Source organism: Silene latifolia, chromosome 5 (genome assembly GCF_048544455.1).
Source record: "Silene latifolia isolate original U9 population chromosome 5, ASM4854445v1, whole genome shotgun sequence".
Classification (NCBI taxonomy): Eukaryota; Viridiplantae; Streptophyta; class Magnoliopsida; order Caryophyllales; family Caryophyllaceae; genus Silene; species Silene latifolia.
The window spans coordinates 56,906,020-56,931,092 of record NC_133530.1 but is presented as its reverse complement, the minus strand read 5'-3'; the positions used below and the strand labels follow the sequence as shown (position 1 = coordinate 56,931,092).

At 41.0% G+C, this 25,073-nt stretch overlaps 1 non-coding gene and 1 pseudogene across 1 annotated transcript; both read left to right on the top strand.

Annotated features, from left to right (window-relative positions):
* Positions 1–2,041: 2,041 nt before the first annotated feature.
* Positions 2,042–2,148, top strand: LOC141658083 (small nucleolar RNA R71). The gene has a single exon (XR_012548992.1). It is a non-coding gene; the product is annotated as a small nucleolar RNA R71 (small nucleolar RNA).
* Positions 2,149–11,618: 9,470 nt separating this feature from the next.
* On the top strand, positions 11,619–11,718 carry LOC141658112 (small nucleolar RNA R71; annotated as a pseudogene).
* Positions 11,719–25,073: the final 13,355 nt, after the last annotated feature.

The following is a 25,073-nucleotide window of genomic DNA, read 5'->3' as shown; positions in this document are numbered from 1 at the left end:
TTGAGAAGCTTCCCGGATCTTTGAGTTTTGGAGGTGAACTCCTTGAAGTATTGCACTACTCACCTTAGTGAAGGCGATAGTCTCAAGTTTCCGGATCGACTTCTTCTTTGTGAGGATGTCTTTCATGTATTTCGCATAGGCCGGCACGTGATTGATTAATTCCGTGAAAGGAATCGAGACTTCCAAATTCTTCACAATTTCCATAAATTTTCCAAGTTGGTCATCAAATTTGGGCTTGGCTTGACGACTTGGAAAAGGAAGTCTAATCACAATGGGCTCCTTCTCCTTGACCTTGTCTTCATTTTTCTTTGAACTTTCTTCTTTTGATGATTCTCCATCTTTGGAGTTTTGCACAATTTCTTCCTTATCACTAGCTTCCACAACTTCATCCTCAACTTGCTTCTTCGGTGCTTCATACCTTGTACCACTTCTCAAGTGAATGACACTAACCGTTTCATGTCTTGGGGGATTACTTTGAGGTGGTAACTGCCCTTTTTGTCTTTGCGAGCTTGAAGATGCTAGTTGAGTCAATTGGGTTTCCAACATCTTGGTGTGAGCTAGGATGTTGTTGATGGTGGTTTCTTTTGCTTGACTATCTTTTTGCATTTGAGTGAAAAATTCTTGTTGATTCTTTTGCATTTGGAGGACCGCTTTTTGGACATCAAAACCTTGGTCATTTTGGTGATTGTATGGATTTTGATTTAGGTAACCTTGGTTTTGATTGTAAAAGGGTTTTTGATTTTGGTTTCTCATGGGAGGTGGGGTGTATGTTGTTTGAGGGTTTTGAACATTTTGGCTTTTGTATGAGAGATTTGGATGGAATTTGGTGTTCTCATTGTAATAGTTGGAATAAAGGGTACCACTCTTGTATGCTTGGAAAGCATTCACTTGTTCATTTGTTCCCCTACATTCACTTTGGTCATGTCCCAAAGTTCCACAATTCTCACATATCCCACTTGGGATTGATGAAGATGCCGTCATGGCATTAACATGATGCTTTGGTGATTTTGAGACTTCTCCTCCTGTGAATTCTAGTTGGGCATGGCGGAAAGTCTGTCAAACAAAAGACACACTTAAGGATTGCATATGGTCACAGAATGCATCTTATTCCATTAGCTTGGGTTATAATTGGCTCTTACCTTTCACTGAAAATGTGGGCTGGTATGCTTGGCAGCTTAACAGTTGGATGCTTCCCAAACACGGCTTCATCACTTGGATTATTGCACATCGGCGCCTCACCCAAGATAGATTGATCAAAATGAATATTGCACAAAGAACAGGTGTTACTTATGTGACTTACTACCGGAGGATCATGAGCATTTGTTCTTCCGGTGTGATTACGAAGACTCGTTGCGGCCTGGTCTCTCAATGGTGCTCTTTCACCCTGCCAGATATGGACTGTATCTCTTGGTGGATTGCATTGAGACTTCGTACTCTGACTCAGAAAAAGATTATTGGTGTCATTCTTGCTTCCCTGATGTACCACATTTGGATGGCACGAAACAAAAGTAGACTTGACCATGTAATGGTTAGACCTGAAATGGTGCTTGCTCAGGTCCAGTATGATGTAAGAGATAGGTTAACGAATTGTAAGATCAACTGTACGAATTCTAGAGTAGTTGAATGGATGAATGTACTTAGGAGTAATTAAGGAGTAAGGGTTCTTGGACTCTGCCTTAAAACTGGTTGTATGGAGTTTTTGTTCATTAATGAGAATAGCTTACATTTTCCCCAAAAAAAAAAAGATTTTGAGACTTCTTCAAGTCTAGCCATAGCTTTTTCAAACTTCAAATTGATTGTGTCGATGTGAGCACTAAGTTGAGCACCCAATTGAGTAACGGAGTCCACTTCATGCTTTCCTCCTCTAGTAGCCTTGCGAGGTCTACTATATTGTGAGTTATGGACCGCCATTTCCTCAATTTTGTTCCATGTTTGATTGTCATCAACTTCGGTGAACATTCCATTTGATCCCATATTGAGAATGTTCCTTGAATCTTCATATAAACCATTCCAAAATTGTTGTACCAAGAACCATTCGCTAAGTCCATGGTGAGGACATGAGCGACAAATTCCCTTGAACCGCTCCCAAGCTTCATACAAAGATTCTTCATCCCTTTGCTTAAAACCCGTAATTTGAGCTCGTAGCATGTTAGTCTTTTCCGGTGGGTAGAATTTTTTGTAGAAAGTTAGAGCCAACTTCTTCCAAGAATCAATTCCGAGAGTGGCCTTATCAAGGCCCTTCAACCATTGTTTCGCGGTGCCAATTAGAGAAAAAGGAAATAAGACCCATCGAATTTGGTCTTGAGTTACACCGGTTTGAGAAATCGCATCACAATAGTCACAAAAGGTTTCCATATGAGAATGAGGGTCTTCACTAGGCATCCCCCCAAATTGGCTCCTTTCAACTAATTGGATAAAGGCGGATTTGGCAATAAAATTTCCGGTTAGATGTTGTGGTGTGGGAGTACCATTGGGTAGGTTCTCCTCGGTGGGTACGGAATGTGATGAAAACTTAGGCATTGTAGGTTGATTTTGGGTGGTATTGTGTAATGGGTTCTCCTCACCTTCTCTTGCAAAAGGGTTGATGAACTCAATCGTTGGTTGAACAACTTCACTAATACCTCTCAAATTCCTCCTAGCAAGTCTCCTATTGTTTGTTAAGGTTCTTTCAATTTCACGGTCAAAAGGTAACAAGTCACCTTGTGATCTTCTAGACATGCAAAATATCAAACAACTTGAAAACAATTAGAACAAACCTTGAGGAGTTTTACTTCCCCAAGGTAAAGAAAGACACAACTAATAACAATATAAGGAAATCTAAATCAAGTAAACACCGTCCCCGGCAACGGCGCCATTTTTGATCGGTCCGTTTCGTGTTCACAAATAAATAGATGTGGTCGTTGGGTCACGTCCGAATCAAAACACAATTTATAGCTTCACAAACAACTCTACAATTAGTATAGAGGCAAGTAAAGGTCGGATCCCAAGGGACGGGAATTGAGATGAGATTTCTATTGAAACTAGTGGTGTCTTAGGGGTGTCACAATTTGGGTTGATGTAGAAGGTCACTAACTAAAATAGCAATGAAAATAAACAAGCAAGATGAATTAAAAGGGTTGTAAACAATTGATAAAAAGCACTAGGGTGTCATGGGGTCATAGGGGAATCATGGGAATTGATCATACAAACATGTTCTCAAATTATAAGCAAGCAATTATTGTTGTGATGGATTGAGTTGGGTTATATCTTATAATCCTAGGAAAGTTTGGGTCCTGGAGCCGAATCGATTAGATTGTACAACACCTACAAGTCGACTTAATCTTCCCTACTCAACAACATGCATGGTCTAATGAGACTCGAGTTGGTTTATGTCTTACAAGTCTCATTGAAAAGATAGGTAATGGTAGTAAATGCAAGGATTCATAGGCTTAGCATTTCATCAAACATAACATGTGCATGAGTTGAGATCAAAACAAGCAAGCAAATAAACCATGAAAGCATATTCATTTAAGCATGAATCATTCCCCATGTTGGTTTCCCATAATCACCCATTAACCCTAGCTAAGAGACTACTTACTCATTATCATGTTGATCATGCTAGCAAGGTTGTCAATCATACCAACCAAATGAAACATGATGAATAAATGAAAGTAATTAACAATAATTAAAAAGGGATTAAGAGAATTATACCTACTAATGGTTCCAATAATAAAGCAAAGATAAAAGAAGTACTTGATTCTTGATTGAGAGGTTGTCAATCTCCCAATAATAACCCAAATAATCTTCAATTACCCAAAATAAAGGATGAACAAAAGAGAGATTAAGGAAATAAAACTTGTATTAAAACTTGATTAATTGTTGATTACAAAACTAAAGAGAGATTTGATTGATATTAACTACTCTAATTATTGATAAGAAGAACATGCTCTTCTAATTAGACTAATGGGGTATTTATAGTGGAAATTAGGGGGATGCATTAGGGTTAACTAAGGGCTAAACTAGTAATTATACTTTTTAGATTGAGCAGGGAGGTGCCGATATTTTTCGAAGGAAGGGCTTCTTTCTTTGTAGCTTGGAGAAGACGAAATTGCGCTGTAGAGGAATCCGAGCGGATTAGAGTCGGGACGGGCAGATTCTGGCGATGGAACACGAGCGGATTCAGGTGAATCCGGGCGGATTGTGGTGGTTAAACCCGAGCGTCTTGTGGTGAAACCGCACGGATTGTGCAGGTGGAGGACGGCCGGATTGTAGACAATCCGCACGGATTGTTCTTTAGCAAGATTTCTTCTTCTTTTCTTCCCTTTTCTTCATAAATTCCTTGGGGATTTCCTTGGGGACTCAACGATCCTTTCTCAACATTGCTCATCTACTATAATATGTACAAAGGCCTTCTAATCTTGTCTCTCCTTGATGCTTGGTCATTTGATTCGATCAATTTAGTCTCGTTTTGCCATGAAAATGCAAGATTCTTACTCCTTTCCTACCAAGGGATCAAAATCTCAAAGAATATGCAAAACAAAGAACTAAAGATAATAAATGACCCAAATATGCACTAAAAAGCACGGGAACAAGGCTAATTCGGGGGCTAAATATGCGCTAATTATGGTCACATCAAATATCCCCAAACCGAACCTTTGCTCGTCCCGAGTAAAGAGGTGACAAAGACTAGGACCATTATTTAAACTAACCTAATAACATAGCCGATATGAGACAATTAGCGGGTCTCACTCCGCCCCTTCAACTCACAACAAGACAACCATGAGGTAGGATGCCTTCTTGCAAGGCAAGGTGGGTCTTGCCAAAATGGCGACACATCCAAACATTAAGCACACAAAATCACATAATGGATGCATCTACAAAAGGAATAGCCACTTCCTCATCAAGTGGCGGAGGCACTAAAGAGGAACAAATTTAAGAGCATGTAATCCTTCACAAATACTAGTTCAACAAATTACTAAGGCTAAGAGGATGGCACTAAATCACCTCCAAATGGTGTTAAACTAGACTACTTTCGTCCTCAATTTCCAAATGCTTTCGTCAAGAGCGATCGGATGGTGGTGGAATGATGATCCCTATGATGCTAGTAGCATATGACATGACGAGTCTCGAATTCTCTACAAAAGTAAAGGCCATGGATCGTCCCAAGCTCGACAAAGTGGCTTGACAAAAAGGCTTTTTGGGAATGAAATGCTCAAATCTTTATACACAACGGGTGGATATGACTAGTATTCAAAAATTGACCTCATTTACTTTCACATTTCAAAAATTTAAGATGGGGTTTGTCCCTTCCGGGCTAGTGTCCTTTGCTTTCGCCAATCGCTTATTAGGCAACCGGTTAACCTCTAGACAATAGCTTTTCGGGGTGATAGTCACTCTGTCTCTGGGCGGCCGAATTCACAACCGTGTGGGGGCCCAATTCAATGGATCCCGCTCCAAAGCACATCGAAGTGGTACGCCTCCATCAAAACAATTTAATTTCTCAACATTCAACAATTCATAACACTTGAGGTTTCCTTGACATTAAATTACTTCCACATGACAAAATTCTTTGAAAAGAGCACTTCAAACTTATTGATAGAAAGTATTTTTGGGTTGCCTTACCACAAGGTCAATCAAGGTCACCTAGACAGGTTAACCAAGTCCACATCGCATCACGGGGTTGGATAGGTGACTCACATGCAAACCCTTGACTAGGCTTTGGGTCATGGGTCAAAAGACACTAGTGTGACACTATCTAGGGTGTTTTACAACCATTCTAGTAGGCAAAGTCTTAAGTTGACAAAGTATTTGTAATGGCTTAGTTGCTCTTGTCAAAGTTCCCAATTAGGCATTTTTCAAAACGTTTATCTAAATGCAACTATATGCTATGATACAACTAATATAAACATCCTAATGCAAGTGATTCTATCAACTAATATGACATATAAACTAAATGCAAGTCCTAAGTTCACATTATTATACCGCATCAAACAAAATAAAGCCACATAGTCATTAACATAAAGAGGAGAAAGGAGATTGGAAAGATCATACTATGCGGTCTTCATTATCCTCATGTCTCGGATGTGGCGTAGTCGATCAATGTGAACAAGGGTAGAACAAACATAAGACAATATATACAAGACAATATATACAAGACTACACTACAAAAGGAAATAAACATGTTTTTGGTTTTTCAATTTTCAAATTTTTATGATTTTCTAAATTTTTCAATTTTTTTGGATTTTTTGAATAAGAGTTAAATGTTAGAATTCCCATCCCCACACTAATATGGGCATTGTCCTCAATGGCCAAAATGATGGAAATTATGCAAAGATGATGCATGATTTCTATACTAAATGCAATCTACACTAGTCTACACTACATGATGCATGGTTTTTGTTATGACGGAGAGGATAATTTAGATTACCTCCCGTTGTGTATGCATTAACTTCCCCAAACCGAGTGAGACACTATTGCTAATGTCCAAGGATGGGTATAGTTCATGCACACACTATGCAATGCATGAAACTAATTTGTCATTTTGGATTTTGAAAGCGGGAACAATAAAATGAGAACACCACAATGGTACCGAGGTGTGAGTCCTCTATGGTGCTAGGACTACTCCAACAATGATCAAGAAAATAATTAAAACAAAGAGAGAAATAGACAAACCATGAGAGGGTAGGAGCCTCCAAGGCTTGCTAATCTTCCATCATATCATCAGATTCATCACTATCATCATTCTCCTCATTAGAAGTTGTCTCATTGCCACTTCCCTCTTCATTTGCTTCTTCACTTTCCTCTTCACCTTGCTCATCATCTTGCTCACCATCTTGCTCACCATCTTGCTCACCATCCTTTTCTCCTTCTTCACTTGCTTCCTCATCAATGTTATCATCAACTTCTTCATTACCGACAACCTCATTGTCACCCGAAACGACCCTAGATGCACCCGGAAATAGGACTTCTCTATCCGCCCAACTAGGCAAAGGACATGATGGATCAAGTAGTCCTTGCCTAGCTAAGTGTAGGAGGGGTGGATATTGAGCCAAGTAAGCATTTTTCCGATCCTCAAAGGCTTGCTTGTGCATTGCTTGCATGAGAAGAGTCAAATAATCATTTCTTGCTTCAACACCTTCCGGCTTGAACTCTTGGTACTCAAAAGGGTAAGGTGGTATGACAATGGAAGAGGAGGGCATTTCAAGTTCACCCTTTTGTTGTCGGATAATATACTCGGCCTCTTTGGAAAGGGGAAGTAGATAATTGGTCCGGTGGACGCTTAGACGACAAATCTTTGAAGGCAAAGTAAACGATCTAGCCTCACTAGTGAGCCATCCATACTTGGTGTCAAGAGGGTTATAGGCAACCCACTTGTACGTGTGTATCATAGTATTCATATCAACAAGATGACCACCCTCCTTTGCTTCATACTTGTTATCCTTGTTGAAGTTAGGATCAAAGTACTTAGCTAGGATAGTGACTAGGCCGCCATTGACAATAACGGTAGTGCCTTTCTTCCCACAGTCAATGTTGAGCCATCTATCTACCAAAAGCCTTAAAGAGTTGAAAGGCTTGGTGTGTACTCTTCCAATGTTCAAAGCCGATTCAAGAAGAATAAAATCAAGTTTGGTGAAATGGTTGGTATCTTTCCTTGCAATAATGGTGTTTCCTATGACCTTGTGCCATACTCTTATGCCCGGATGATGGACTAAAAGAGTACGACTCGCATGAAAGTCCTCAAATTTCCTTCCGGAAATTGCCTCCCAAAGAGGGTCGGGGTCATACTTGCCATAATTCTTAAAATAACTCGGTTCATCACTAAGACCCAAAATTTCACCCAATTCCCTAAAGGAAATGCATCTACTAACATTAGCTAGACGAAACTCGAGATTCTCCTTAGTCTCAACTTTGGTGACTTTCAAAGAACTCAAAAACTCCAAGGTAAGGGAGGGGTATGTCAATTCTTTTGATTCAAACAATTTCTTCAACCCCATTGCTTTGAAAAAGGCTCTAGTTTGCTCAAGGACACCCAACTTATCTAAGGTATCTTCACAAATAAATTTGGTGGATTGAAATTATTTCCTAGCAAACTTGGCAAAAGTATATCTATGGGTTTTGGAAATAAAAGTTACCTCCGGATAATGCAAAAGTTGATCAATTTCCGGAGTAGTAGATGTTGTTGCTCCCATAGAAGGTTGTTGCTATTGTTGCACTTCCAAGTTTGGGGTTGCTACCACCATAACAAATGCTTTCTTTGCTTGAAGAGCCTTTTGCCTTTGTGAAAGTGTCTTTGGTGCCTTTGTTGCCTTTGTTGCTTTTGTTGCTCCCTTAGTCCTTGCCATTGATGATTCAACCAAGAAAAGAGTGAAAAATCTTCAATTTGTAGTGTACCCAAATCGATTTAAAGGTGAAAGGCTTTGCCTTTATGAATTCAAAAATCGACTCAAAGGTTGAAGATTTTGTGCTTGGTTTTGATTTTTATTGAAAAAGGAGTGATTAATTTGTTGTTGAAAGGATGGTTTGATTTGATTTTGGTGAATGTAGTTGAGGGATTTTGTTTTTGTGATGGAGAGGATGAGGGTTTTGATGTTTTGAAGTAGTGTTATGAATGAATGAATGAATGAATGAATGAATGAATGAATGAATGAATGAATGAATGAATGAATGAATGAATGAATGAATGAATGAATGAATGAATGAATGAATGAATGAATGAATGAATGAATGAATGAATGAATGAATGAATGAATGAATGACTGAAGGTGGAAGGGGTTTTATAAAGACCGAAAAAATTCGAACTGCAGGGGCAATCCGTGCGGTTTCTGCTCAAGACGGGCGGATTCTGCACTTTCTGGGTTAGGGAAAAACTCGCCTAAAGACGGGCGTCTTTTAGAGAAGACGCTCGGATTCGCTGACACGGGACGGGCGGATTCTTCAGAAGACGGACGGATTTCAGTCCAGGAATTTTTCTTGTTTTCCTCAGCTTAGAGGACGGCCGTCTTCTTTCCAAGACGGACGGATTTTCAGAGACGAGCGGATTGTTGTTCAGGACGCCCGGATTCTCTTACAGTCAAAAATATTTCAAAAGGTCAGCTCATAGGGACGTACGTCTTCTACCCAATACGGCCGGATTGCATGAAAACGGGCGGATTCTCCTGAATTCGCTCGGATTCGTCCCCTTTGTACCCGGATTCAGTTCCATCCGTGTACAATGCATATCCCTTATCATTCTTCCATTCTTCTTCATATCTTGTGTTCTTCATTGTGGGGGCGTTACTAAGGCATGAATAGCCTAGGCAATTACCATCCCCACACTAAGCTAAAGTACTACACATCAATTGAAATTATTAGTCCCTCCCTCACTTCTCTCAAACATGACAATTATCTTGATCAAAGTAAATAAAAATCCAAAGATGACAAAAATGCAATACAAGAATTGAAATGCGAGTTAGGGAGTTAGAAATATTTACAAATGGTGGTTTAGGGAGGACTCCACCAAACTCTCATTCTTGATGAGATGTCAAGGGGGCATGTTCAAGGTGTTGTTGATGTTGCTCAACACCTTGAACAAATAATCAAAAGCTTATTCATTATCGTTATAAAGTTCTTCAATAGACCTTGGCCCTTGTTGTCGGTCTTGATCGATGGCATTACCAATGTAGGGATTAAAAATCCCTTCAAATTCGTCGTCCCAAAGACCACAAACTTCATTAAGTTGATCATTGAAAATCTCTTGATTTGATGGAGACAACTCTCCCAATTTCTTCTCTTGGCCAATGAGGCCATCCTCTTCTTCTTTGATTGATTTTGATGAGCTTTGCAAGCTCTCCTTGTCATGATTCACTTGCTCTTTGAATGGAGCATCTTCAATTTTCTTCTTCCATTGGAGTTCCGACTTCTTCTTCTCATCCTTTCGGCTATAATGAACAATCATGAAACACGGTTCATGCAAACGAGGAGCTCTCATAGTCTTGTCAAGATTAAAGGTTATGCTTTCATCTCCCACTTCTAGAGTGAGCTCACCATGTTTCACATCAATCACCGCACCCGCGGTGTGTAGGAAAGGTCTTCCTAGAATTATTGGAATGTTGGAATCTTCCTCCATATCAACAATGACAAAGTCCACCGGGATGAAAAACTTCCCAATTCGCATGGGGACATCATCCCATATCCCTAATGGTGTCTTCGTCGATCTATCGGCCATTTGGAGTGTGATGTTGGTGCATTTAAGCTCTCCCATCCCCAATCTTTTACTCACCGAGTACGGCATGACACTCACACTAGCCCCTAGATCACACAAGGCTTTGTTGATCGTTGTGTCGCCAATGGTACACGGTATTGAGAAGCTTCCCGGATCCTTTAGTTTTGGAGGTGAACTCCCTTGAAGTATTGCACTACTCACCTTAGTGAAGGCGATAGTCTCAAGTTTCCGGATTGACTTCTTCTTTGTGAGGATGTCTTTCATGTATTTCGCATAGGCCGGCACGTGATTGATTAATTCCGTGAAAGGAATCGAGACTTCCAAATTATTCACAATTTCCATAAATTTTCCAAGTTGGTCATCAAATTTGGGCTTGGCTTGACGACTTGGAAAAGGAAGTCTAATCACAATGGGCTCCTTCTCCTTGACCTTGTCTTCATTTTTCTTTGAACTTTCTTCTTTTGATGATTCTCCATCTTTGGAGTTTTGCACAATTTCTTCCTTATCACTAGCTTCCACAACTTCATCCTCAACTTGCTTCTTCGGTGCTTCATACCTTGTACCACTTCTCAAGTGAATGACACTAACCGTTTCATGTCTTGGGGGATTACTTTGAGGTAGTAATTGCCCCTTTTGTCTTTGCGAGCTTGAAGATGCTAGTTGAGTCAATTGGGTTTCCAACATCTTGGTGTGAGCTAGGATGTTGTTGATGGTGGTTTCTTTTGCTTGACTATCTTTTTGCATTTGAGTGAAAAATTCTTGTTGATTCTTTTGCATTTGGAGGACCGCTTTTTGGACATCAAAACCTTGGTCATTTTGGTGATTGTATGGATTTTGATTTTTGTAACCTTGGTTTTGATTGTAAAAGGGTCTTTGATTTTGGTTTCTCATGGGAGGTGGGGTGTATGTTGTTTGAGGGTTTTGAACATTTTGGCTTTTGTATGAGAGATTTGGATGGAATTTGGTGTTCTCATTGTAATAGTTGGAATAAGGGTTACCACTCTTGTATGCTTGGAAAGCATTCACTTGTTCATTTGTTCCCCTACATTCACTTTGGTCATGTCCCAAAGTTCCACAATTCTCACATATCCCACTTGGGATTGATGAAGATGCTGTCATGGCATTAACATGATGCTTTGGTGATTTTGAGACTTCTTCAAGTCTAGCCATAGCTTTTTCAAACTTCAAATTGATTGTGTCGATGTGAGCACTAAGTTGAGCACCCAATTGAGTAACGGAGTCCACTTCATGCTTTCCTCCTCTAGTAGCCTTGCGAGGTCTACTATATTGTGAGTTATGGACCGCCATTTCCTCAATTTTGTTCCATGTTTGATTGTCATCAACTTCGGTGAACATTCCATTTGATCCCATATTGAGAATGTTCCTTGAATCTTCATATAAACCATTCCAAAATTGTTGTACCAAGAACCATTCGCTAAGTCCATGGTGAGGACATGAGCGACAAATTCCCTTGAACCGCTCCCAAGCTTCATACAAAGATTCTTCATCCCTTTGCTTAAAACCCGTAATTTGAGCTCGTAGCAGTTAGTCTTTTCCGGTGGGTAGAATTTTTTGTAGAAAGCTAGAGCCAACTTCTTCCAAGAATCAATTCCAAGAGTGGCCTTATCAAGGCCCTTCAACCATTGTTTCGCGGTGCCAATTAGAGAAAAAGGAAATAAGACCCATCGAATTTGGTCTTGAGTTACACCGGTTTGAGAAATCGCATCACAATAGTCATAAAAGGTTTCCATATGAGAATGAGGGTCTTCACTAGGCATCCCCCCAAATTGGCTCCTTTCGACTAATTGGATAAAGGCGGATTTGGCAATAAAATTTCCGGTTAGATGTTGTGGTGTGGGAGTACCATTGGGTAGGTTCTCCTCGGTGGGTACGGAATGTGATGAAAACTTAGGCATTGTAGGTTGATTTTGGGTGGTATTGTGTAATGGGTTCTCCTCACCTTCTCTTGCAAAAGGGTTGATGAACTCAATAGTTGGTTGAACAACCTCACTAATACCTCTCAAATTCCTCCTAGCAAGTCTCCTATTGTTTGTTAAGGTTCTTTCAATTTCACGGTCAAAAGGTAACAAGTCACCTTGTGATCTTCTAGACATGCAAAATATCAAACAACTTGAAAACAATTAGAACAAACCTTGAGGAGTTTTACTTCCCCAAGGTAAAGAAAGACACAACTAATAACAATATAAGGAAATCTAAATCAAGTAAACACCGTCCCCGGCAACGGCGCCATTTTTGATCGGTCCGTTTCGTGTTCACAAATAAATAGATGTGGTCGTTGGGTCACGTCCAGATCAAAACACAATTTATAGCTTCACAAACAACTCTACAATTAGTAAAGAGGCAAGTAAAGGTCGGATCCCAAGGGACGGGAATTGAGATGAGATTTCTATTGAAACTAGTGGTGTCTTAGGGGTGTTACAATTTGGGTTGATGTAGAAGGTCACTAACTAAAATAGCAATGAAAATAAACAAGCAAGATGAATTAAAAGGGTTGTAAACAATTGATAAAAAGCACTAGGGTGTCATGGGGTCATAGGGGAATCATGGGAATTGATCATACAAACATGTTCTCAAATTATAAGCAAGCAATTATTGTTGTGATGGATTGAGTTGGGTTATATCTTACAATCCTAGGAAAGTTTGGGTCCCGGAGCCGAATCGATTAGATTGTACAACACCTACAAGTCGACTTAATCTTCCCTACTCAACAACATGCATGGTCTAATGAGACTCGAGTTGGTTTATGTCTTACAAGTCTCATTGAAAAGATAGGTAATGGTAGTAAATGCAAGGATTCATAGGCTTAGCATTTCATCAAACATAACATGTGCATGAGTTGAGATCAAAACAAGCAAGCAAATAAACCATGAAAGCATATTAATTTAAGCATGAATCATTCCCCATGTTGGTTTCCCCTAATCACCCATTAACCCTAGCTAAGAGACTACTCACTCATTATCATGTTGATCATGCTAGCAAGGTTGTCAATCATACCAACAAAATAAAACATGATGAATAAATGAAAGTAATTAACAATAATTAAAAAGGGATTAAGAAAATTATACCTACTAATGGTTCCAATAATAAAACAAAGATAAAAGAAGTACTTGATGCTTGATTGAGAGGTTGTCAATCTCCCAATAATAACCCAAATAATCTTCAATTACCCAAAATAAAGGATGAACAAAAGAGAGATTAAGGAAATAAAACTTGTATTAAAACTTGATTAATTGTTGATTACAAAACTAAAGAGAGATTTGATTGATATTAACTACTCTAATTATTGATAAGAAGAACACGCTCTTCTAATTAGACTAATGGGGTATTTATAGTGGAAATTAGGGGGATGCATTAGGGTTAACTAAGGGATAAACTAGTAATTACACTTTTTAGATTGAGCAGGGAGGAGCTGGTATTTTTCGAAGGAAGGGCTTCTTTCTTTGTAGCTTGGAGAAGACGAAATTGCGCTGTAGAGGAATCCGAGCGGATTAGAGTCGGGACGGGCGGATTCTGGCGATGGAACACGAGCGGATTCAGGTGAATCCGGGCGGATTGTGGTGGCTAAACCCGAGTGTCTTGTGGTGAAACCGCACGGATTGTGCAGGTGGAGGACGGCCGGATTGTAGATAATCCGCACAGATTGTTCTTCAGCATGATTTCTTCTTCTTTTCTTCCCTTTTCTTCATAAATTCCTTGGGGATTTCCTTGGGGACTCAAGGATCCTTTCTTAACATTGCTCATCTACTATAATATGTACAAAGGCCTTCTAATCTTGTCTCTCCTTGATGCTTGGTCATTTGATTCGATCAATTTAGTCTCGTTTTGCCATGAAAATGCAAGATTCTTACTCCTTTCCTACCAAGGGATCAAAATCTCAAAGAATATGCAAAACAAAGAACTAAAGATAATAAATGACCCAAATATGCACTAAAAAGCATGGGAACAAGGCTAATTCGGGGGCTAAATATGCGCTAATTATGGTCACATCAGCGGGTCAGGACGCGACTAGAGCAGGTACTTCTGGAGGTGATGGTGATGATGCGGTGATGGACGAGCAGCAGCAGCAGTGATATACTCCCTTTCTTTTCTTATGTTTCATGATTGGTAGTGGATTTTATCTCATTTTTAGTTGGTACTTTCTTGGATGTTTGGTTTGTATGGTTGGCCATAAGGCCATATTTTGAATACTGTTAGACTTGTATGCAGGATTTGGGGGTCGGGCTAGCATCCCGACTCGTATTTATATGGTTATATGCCTTATGTTTGATGTTCAGGGGACTTTTCGACCTGTGGCAACTCGGTCGAGTGCCCCTCACTCGATCGAGTAGCTGCAGGTGTGTCATTGGAGGAGTATTATGATCTCGGGCTACTCAATCGAGTAGCTGATGAACTCGATCGAGTAGGGCCAGCTCGATCGAGTGCCTGACCAACTCGATCGAGTGTCACTATTACAGGCACATTTCGATTTTAGAATTGTTCCAATCATCATATTTTTGGATAATTTTACATTAATCTTTATTGTTGGTGGTTTGTAACATGGTTTAGCTTCACCTTTGGTTTTGTAAGTGTGTGTGGCCGTCTCATGAATGTAGTTCTCGATTTTATGCGGTATATGTGGGTCGGAATGATGAAACAAATCAATGAGGAACCGTAATGCGTGGGCGGTATTGTCCCAAGTTGATAATTATATACATATGAATATCTATATCTTGTGGGTCGTGGTTTAGTAATGTCTAGAAAGTGTTGATTCTGTCATAAGTCGGATATGCATTTTGATCAATTCACACATTTTTTTTTAAGTGGTATTTGTGTTACCTTGTAATCTGTATGCGGTTAAGTTGGATAAATCGAATACTTTGTTTATAATATTGTCGCTTGGTTGGTATGGTTGTATAACAAATAGTTGTTGTATTTGCCGCTAGTTTGTATCGATATATCCACAATGTACTATGTAATATCTGTGATTTTATGTTGTATGAGTTGTAATTAAGTAATGTCAAGGAGTAGGTTTTGTTAGTATGAATCAATGTTGTTTTGTTGGTTCATGAGTAATGTCAAAGTAATATCATCAACATCGGTTTAAGGGACAGGGAAGTTGCGTGATGGTGAACTTCGGGGACGAAGTTCCTTTTTAGAGGGGAAGAGTAATGTCGCAAAAGAAAAATGATATAATTATAACCATTTTGTGGTATTCTAAAGTATGTGAATGATTGTTTGAATAGTTTTATATGATTGTTTTGGTTAGCTTCATGGTGGTTGTAGTGCAATTGAGTAAGAGTTTGTAATTTTTGAATGAAATAGCAAGCTGTATACTTTCTTTCGGTAGTTATTCGCTATGATGACTTGAGAATTCAGTGTTATTAGCAGAAGGGTTATTGTAAGGTTAACGTAATCGGGTATAATGAAACATATGTGGTGTAAGTCAGGAATATGTGTTGTTGTGAATTTGTGACTAAACCGTTGAGTTGTGTGTCTTGCAAGTGGTAATCGTTGACCAGGTGATGAATGATTGTATAGTTTCGTAGCTGTATTGGTGCATGTTTGAATAATATGAGGTTATAGTGCAAGTGATAGTCGAGTTGATCATCCTTATGGTTGGTATGTGTTCAGTAAATAAAAAAGGAAGTCGTAGCTCGTTGGGGATTGTGGGTGTGTCGGGTGTTAGGTGGTTGATGATGATGATGTTTGATGAACATACGTAGGGGGATAGTATTTGCTAAACAGTTTTGTTGACCTGTATCGGGTAGATGGTGGTGTTGACTTGGATGTCTTTGTCGTATGGTTCGGGAGAGGAGAAGTCGAACTTCGGGGACGAAGTTCTCTTTAAGGGGGGAAGACTGTAATACCCGTCCTTTAGGGACCTGTTGACTGACGTTGACCGGCCTTAATGATATGTCTTAGTCGTTGGGAAGCCTTATGAGCGTTGGCTGGTAAGGTGGCGAGCTTTAAGTGAGTGGTACTCGATCTAGTTGAGGCTACTCGATCGAGTAGCTTGAGCACTCGATCGAGTAGGGGTCACTCGATCGAGTAAGTTAGTTACTCGATCGAGTAGTGTCTTTATAGCGGGCATTCCTTTCACCATAATCCCTTCCATTGGAGCCTTTAAGGATGCTTATGCCTTGGGTATAGGTTGCTTGAGTCGGGTAGAGGTCCTGACGTCGGATAGCTATGCGTAGGTATGTCATCGTCATTATCTTTGTCGTTGTCGTTTTCAGTTAGGGTTGTAGTAGTTGTGATGAATTTTTTTACTGTTTATATAGGTGTATTGCTTGTTTGGTTGATGTCATGTGATTGAACGTGGAATCGCTGCGGATGGCTAAAGGTAGGTTCGCCTACTCAGTATTGTTGGTTGTCTAGAGTGTCTTGTGATGTGGTTTGGTTGTTGTTACATCAGTATGGTTGTCGGATTATGATAGTTGGCTGGTGTTGTGCTATAGTGTCTATCGTTGTCGTAGTATATTGATTGTGATTGGCTGTCTGTGATATTCGGGGAACGTCCCTGGCTGAGTGGAGTCACTTGCGGGAGTGGCTTCACGCCCTTGGTTCGCCCTATGTGGAACCCGCAACAGGAGGGGATGTGCACATTAAGGAAACTTGGATTTATCGCTCAGTGGTTGATGAGCGGGGATTTGGTGGGTACGGCCGCAGCCCCCACGGCGGTAGGGTCCAAAGGGACGATCGGTAACGGTGATTGGTTGGAGCAGTTGTGGCTTGTGTGTGTGCTTGGTTTTGTTTGTAGTGTGTTGGTTGTTGTTGTGTCTTTCTTCAGTTACTAACCTTGTGTGGTTTATCTTCTTGTTGTTTCTGTGGTGTCTGCCGTGATCCCTTATAGTGAGCAGTGAGTCTTAGCAGGTGATGTCTTGGATGGTAGCTGGAGTCTTGGCGGGATGAGTCGTTCACGAGTCACGACAAGAGTAGTTCACATAGTGGTGTTGAGTTGTATCTTTTATATCAGTGGTTTTGTTTAATCTTGTAATAAACTATAATTGTTCTTTTATCAACTTTTGATGATTAGTATCCTCGGGCAACCGAGACGGTAACGCCCTTATATGCTAGGGAAGGTCTTGTTAAGGCTCCTTGATATATGAGGGTGTTACACTTAACAAGACCTTCCCTGGCAGATAAGGGCATTACCATCTCGGTTGCCCGAGGACAGTAATAATCAAATGTCGATAAAAGAACGATTATTTTAAATTACAAGTGATTTAAACCAAACAAACGGTACAAAAGATACAACCAGCGTTAACTATCAACTAGGTGAATCTATCTCTGCCAATACTCGTGGTACACTCGTCCCTCCAAGCACCCAGCTAAGATCCATACACCAACCTGCTAAGACTGACTGCTCACCATAGTGGATCACGGCAGACACAATACAAGAAGACAACATAACAACACCACACAAGGTCAGTAACTGAGGTAACAAATACAAAACCAGACACAATGAAATACAGTAATACACACACACCACTTCCTCCAACCAACCACGCATCGCTGACCGCCCGAAGGTCCAGTCCTGCCAGTGGGGGACCGCAGCCGTTCCCACATAAGCCCCGCTCATCTAATACGAGCGATAACCTATGTTCCTTAATGTGCACATCCCCTCCTATGGCGGGTTCCACAGAGGGCGAATCAAGGGCGTGAAGCCTCTCCCGCAAGTGACTCCACTCAGCCGATGACGCACCTCGAGAACCACAGGCAACCACTTACACTCAACCACACTATACCACAACAACAGTCAACAACCAACCTACCCCACCAACAACGACACTAAACCAATTATACAACAACAAAAGACACTCTAGACAGCCAACAACACTGAGTAGGAAAACCTAACTTTAGCAACCGCAGCAATTCCTCGCACGACCATAAGATAACAAGCAACCACCAAAACCACCTATAACAACCAGCATAACCATCTATTACTACTACTATAATCATACTGAAATCAAGGGAGACGATGATGATGATGATGACAACATACCTATGCAAAGCAATCCGGAGTTAAGACCGCTACCCGACTCAAGCATCCCATCCCTAAGGTGTAACCACTCTCAAAGGCCTCTAGGATATGAACCATGGTGAAGGAGAAGTGAAATTATGGCATCTAGGTTTAGGAAGAAAGGTGGAGAAATGATTTGGGTTTCATAATTTTACGATTTATAATTCCCCGCTGAACTCACGTTACTCGATCGAGTAACCCACTTACTCGATCGAGTGGCCTCTACTCGATCGATTTCAAAGCTACTCGATCGAATAGCCTCCGCTAGATCGAGTAACATGAACTCAAAGACTCACATCATCACAAGGCTTCACTCGTAAGGTTTTCGAAGGTCTAGATAGGTGTCTCAGGTCAGTCAACATCGGCCAACAGGTCTTTAAAAGGATGGGTATTACAGTCTTCCCCCCTTAAAAAGAACTTCGTCCTCGAAGTTCAACTCATCCTCCACCCCACGACATAAGGCAAAGGAACCAAGATAACCTACCACTATCCATCCCGACAAGGACCAACACAACCATTCAAGAATACCACCCCGATACGAATGTTCATCTACCATCATCATCATCTACCTTAGCACACATCACTCAACGCGACTTTCTATCAAATCACCAAACTTCCTATCAAATCACCAAGCACACATTATATACAAGAACAACCAACTCGACTATCACTTGCACTTATCTCATGTTATTACTCAAATATAAGCCAACACGACTATCTGTTTATTCCTCCATCAATTACTTGTCAACAATCGTTAGTTATCAAACACCCAAAAGCAGTAGATTATTAATAGATTATCGATCACTTACACACAACAACATAGCATTCATTTACATTAATTTTTTTAAGTCATTTCTATTACTCCACCATGCAACCACAATTCAATTATATAACAACTTTGTGAACAATTACATGGAAACGAAATACAACAACATGATAATTTAATCAACACTTGCCAACAATCATACAACAATACAACAATTACCAACAATTACTACTCAAAATACTATGAGATTGTCATAATTAAGTCATTCTCCATGCGACATTACTCTTCCCCTCTTAAAAGGAACTTCGTCCCCGAAGTTCACCTTCAAGACAACTATAACTATTACACAAGGCGATAAATTTTATTCCACATTGACATTGCGAACAAATTATGCTATACATTGAGAGTCACAACGACCATGATACTTCCTTGACATTACATAGATATGATTCATTTATATGAAAACCATCGGAAAAGTGAACCTCATAATTACACATTTTATCATCCATTATCATACATGACATCAATTAATTTCTTATGTGACCACACAAAATATGCAACAATAACTATAACCATCATACAACATATTACTTGAGGCAAATCGATCGGCTGTTGACGGCCATGAGAGTAGATTCGGCGGAGGCGAGGAGTTTGATCGGCTGGAATCTGGCTGCGAGTGCGGCCCAGGTTCCTGGTTTAGTGCCGAGTTATTACGTGAGGGACTACTTCGGTGGTAGGGTCCCAGCTACGGTGAGGATGGATGGACGCACGGTGCCTCCACCACCTTGTACTGCCGAGCAGAGGGCCCGTTTGTGGTTGTGGTGGTTCTTGTCTTCGATTTACCTCGGAGACAAGGGGAGAGGCTGTCGATGAAGCTTCTTCCCTTTCTTGCTGACTTGGGTAGCCTGGGTCATTGGGACTGGGTTACCCCTAGCTTTGCGGTCCTCACTCGCTACATGAGGGCCATGGTTCGTCTGGAGTTGATGGAGAAGGGGACTTCTCCTACCACTGTCGGTCCTGGACTTCTGTTGGAGGTATGAACCTTTTCTTGCGATTATGAAAGATCATTTTGTCATTTATTTTTGAAAATATGAAAGATCATTTTGTAGAGAATAAATTGTAATCACTATTTTTGTCTGTAGGCGTGGGTGTACTCCTACTTTCCCAGCTTCGCGCCTAAGAGGGCAGAGGATGTACCGAGGGAGTACCATGTCGTCAGGGACTGGATCGTGTGTCGTCGGAAGATCCAGCGGTCTTCTTACGACGTCTGCAAGAGGGGCGTGAACGCCCTGAGCTTAGACAGCGTAAGTATCTTGATTCTCATTTATATCTTTTCTTTTGTTTAGAGATGATCATAGGAATGACCCCCCATCCTCTTGTTTTAGTGGGTGCCCCGGCCCTAGGAGAGCTACACTAGAGCTCCTGCTTTCGTGGTTGCGGTCCTCCGTCCTCGGAGTTCGAGTCAGTTGTTGTTGACGACGCCCATGGGGCATGTATGGTACTTGGGTAAGCGTTTGGCTCGACAGTGCTCCCGCGACGCTTTCACGGTTCCCATCGATCCTCCAAGGACGATGTTTAGGGAGCCTTCAGAGGCTGAGAGGACGACAGACCTGGCTGGTGCGAGTGGTGACGCCCTCTTTCTTCTTGGCACGGAGTACGCAGAGTTTGTTTGTCAGAGGTTGGCGTACTAGTCGATCGTGGTAAGCATCTTTACTTGTCATTTTGATAAAAAATGATAAATGATGAATGATCATCAAGATAACGAATCATTTTAAACTTCTAGGAGATCGAGGTGGCGGGCGTCGAGCCCCTAACTTTTCCAGAGACACTGGAGTACACTGACGTGGCGGGCATGACGACGATCTCGGAGATCCGCAACTTGGGTGAGGCGGTGACTGACGCTGGCTTGGACGGATGGCAGCACGTCGTGAGGAGGCTAAGCCCCCAGCTTTGGCTGTCTTTAATCTCTGATGTTTTATTTACATATGAATACATTTGCTTGAACCTTCTTTGTGTTTGAATGAAGGTGGCACCGTCCAGGCACGTGGAGCAGTGGAGGATGGCCAACCGGCTGCGAGCTACAGCCATCGAGGCCCTTGCTGGTGGCTCTAGGAGGCAGGTATGAACCGTTCGTACCCGTTTCTTGTTTCTTATCTTTACTACTTTCGACCTTGTGAAGGGAAGTGAAGTAAAATGTCATGTCATTTCTTCTGTGTAGAGGGAGCGTGAGATAGCGCAGTCCTAGGAGGAGACGGCCCGCTTATTGAGGGAGCTCGAGACCAGAGATGCTGAGATCACTGCTCTTGAGGCGACAGTAGCTGAGCTGAGGGGTCGTCAGGGCTAGCGTGTTGGCTGTTTGTTGTGTATTTGTACATTTTTTCTTTTGTCACTTTACTTTGGGAAGGAGTCCGTCCTTTGATGTACATTTGCTTTTTTTTGGTTGTATATATGATGGCATGTGTGCCTTTGCTGGCGGGTGTTTATTGTATCTGCAGGTTAGCTTAGAAAACAGGTTTGGCATGTGACGGTTTACGCCGTAATGCTGCAGAAATTTACATAGAAAATCGCATATCAAAGCATATAATGAAATGAATTAACTTAAAATATGATGGCCTAAATAAGCGTGAAAAAATAAAAGGTTTCCAAAAAACGAAAAAAAAAAGTGTCCGAAAAATGGACGAAATGAAAAAAAGTGTCCGGAAATGGACGAAATGACAAAAAAGTGTCCGGAAATAGACGAAAATGACGCGGCCGGACGGTAGGGAGGGCTACCCCCTAAAAAACAAAAGAAAAAAAATGTCTAAGTGTATTAGAAATATTTTGAAAATAGGGAGTGAAATGATTCCCCGAAAAGAAAAATGAAAATAAAAATGAGTAAGTGTGCATATATGGCGAAAATGTTAATTTTGCCTCGAAAAGCGAACCCGTATCGATTAGGAAACGCAAATTAGGCAATTACACGGAATTATCGAATTAAATTCCTCATAATAGGAAATTTTAACTAAAACGGAATTAGGAAAGATCCACGGTCGCCGAACGAGGAAGGGGACCTGGGGAAGAGGCGCAGCAGGAGCTGCGATCCTTCGAAGAGGCGCAGCATCTGCTGCGTCATTTCCCCAGCTGATCCGTCCTCAGCTGAAATTAGGGAACAGCGGATAGTATAAATAGAGACCTTGGTTGGGCTTCTATTCTCACAATTCTCTCTTTCTCGTCTTCGTCTATTACATAAAACCTCATTATAAATTTCTCAAAATTTCCAAAACATGGATGCCTTTGAAAATCGCATGAAGGAGTGGACGAATGAATTCATAAATATGGAGAAACGCGACATGGGTGCTTTCAATTTGGGATCAATCATAAGTTTGAAGCTAGTGAAGGTTGTGAGGTCCTTTTGGATGCATGTCTTGAATATTGGGACCCAAATTTCCATGTATTTGCCTTCCCGAGAGGCGACATTTGCCCTTTTCCTGAAGAGATTGCTGTAGTTGGAGGATGGGATGCATAAGGTGTTCCGGTCATACCCCCTAGCTCTCAAGGATACAAAAAACAAATTTAGGGACTTGCTTGGATTGACCAAGGCTGAGGTGGACCGTCTCGTGACCCCAAAAGGAGTCCGTATGTTTGACTTTATCGATTGATTTATAAATAGGGAGGACCCTAATATCTCCTATGAGGCGAGGCGCCGAGCTTATGGATTCTGCCTTCTTCATTGTTATATTCTACGAGGGCATGTGGACCAAGAGATGAGGGGTGACCCTCGATTTCTAAGCATAGTTGAGCAAATGAAGCTGCGCAGGAGTCCAGCATGCTTGATTCTAGGGGAGATCATCCTTGGTTTGGATAATAGGAAGGCGAACCATGAGCTTCCCTATCTTGGGAGTCCTATCATTTTACAGGTAAGAACCCATCTTTTGTCTTATTCGGCCGTTTTCCGTTCGTTTTTTTTTTTTTTTGGCCGAATATGGGATTGATTCCCGTCTCCTTTTTTTGCAGATTTGGCTAATGGAGAGGCTGCGGTTGATCGAGCCTTCGGTTGATGTGGCTGGATACCATTCCCGATCGATTGCGATGAGAACGAGGTTGTATATGGTGGACTTCACTCGAGTATAAGATTATTGGGGAAATAAATTGAAGAGCGAAGTTGGGCCCTTGATCAGGTGGATAGTGCCATGGTGGCATCTCAGGTCAGTGACTGGAGTATCCTCCTTGGATCCGACGCGGTCCATTCGCGTTCCCGGCTTGGAATTCATGGTCCATACTTTTCCGGAGAGATTGATGAGGCAAGTGGGCTTTAGGCAGAAAATCCCGAAACTAGACATTGTCCCTCAGAATGCATTGGCACATACTGCAGAATCTTGCCGTGAGTGGGCTATTCGTTGGGCCCAAACGAATATGTGGTTCTTACATTTTAAAAGGGATTTTATTTTACAAAATTTCATCATGGTTTTGTTTACAAAACGGTGATCACATATATGATACAAACATTCATACGGGCATTATAATGGTATGCTGAGTGCATTTAAAGGGTTTTGGCTTTAAAGGTGGGTTGCCATACCAAGCAATCAAACCCTGGTCTGTGGAGAGGTCCGTGCCAAACATGAGTAAGGTCGGTTCCTAGTCCATTTCATCGAGTAGTGAAAGCCCTTGATACAAAGATGAGTATGTACCACGGCATGGTTGACGTCAATCGCTATCTATCCTTAGACCCAGATAATAATTTGGACCATCCAGACGCGACGATTGGTCGAATGGGTTGGGTTAAGCCTAGGAAGGCCGAATAAAACGACCTAAGAAGGTCGAGTAATGAAAACCGACAACTGTCTCGTATAAACTATTCCCTAACCTCGTTCAAGTTTCACCTTGGGTAACACGTAAGTTTATCATCCCCAGGGGAGTCGCCAAATTGTGGACATGGGTCACCTGCGGCGCGCGCGAAAGGGCTTAAATGAGCCTGCATTTGTGGAGTCGCCACCAATTTTTATGGGAAATTGGAACCATTCGAATACCTCGTGCCATGCCAAGACACAAAGTAGTGACATGAACACTAAGAACTCGTTACCCTTAGCATTCTATGTCGAGAATGACTCTCGTGGATGCCAATGAACACGGATGTTCACACAGATCTGGAGTAAGGGGTGAGGGAACGTATTAGGAAGCTATTTAATGGAACACCTAATCCTGCCCGCCTCGATAGCGTCCTCTACTAATGATTAGGGAAATCGTTCATAGTTGATATGTCGTCGATGTAATGCATGCAATGCAACAAACACAGATTAATCCTAGCATTTGATTTAAACTATGTCGGTTAACATGTAATTTAGCACTCAATGTGGGTCGAAGTGGAAAGTTAGATTCAATTACATGTGAAAACCAAGTAAATAAATCATACATAATAAATAATTACGATAAATAAATTACAATAATTACAAAGGATACTTGATCTACGTCAAAAGCACGCTCAAAACGGGATTTTGAAGAAGAAAATAAAAGAAAAGTAAAATTAGAATAAAAAGTAAGAAAATATGGCAGATTAGGTAATTAGGAACTACGTCAAAGCGAGAAAGAATTCAGGTACGGGAACCAACCCAGAACAGGCGCAGCATCTGTTGCGTCCTCTGGAAGAGCCGCAACAATCCCTGCGTCTGTTCTCTAGTTGGGCTCTGTCTGTGAAGTCAAAACCACGGATTGTTAATATTCCTTGGTGAATTTAAGACCGATTATTGACATTAGACTCAAGTGGAAGTAATTTAACAGATTACATGCATACGGAACCGTCATAAAACGAATTAAAGATAAGAATTTACAACGATTTATATAGTCATACGAACTCGTGTCGGATTTAATAAAGGAACAAACTTGAACTCGAAAACGAAATAAATCGAATGAATTAAAATCTGATAAACTATGTACAAAAGGCGAACTCCAGAGAATCGATATGAATGAATCGAACCTCTAAAATCCGGGTTTGAATAAGATGACGAAAACCCACAAATATTGAATTATAAGGGATTTATGTCGAATTACGTGTTATAATTTAAAAGAGTTAATTAAGATGTGATTACGTATTGAAAAGAACAAAAGAAATAAAAGAAATAAGAAAAATA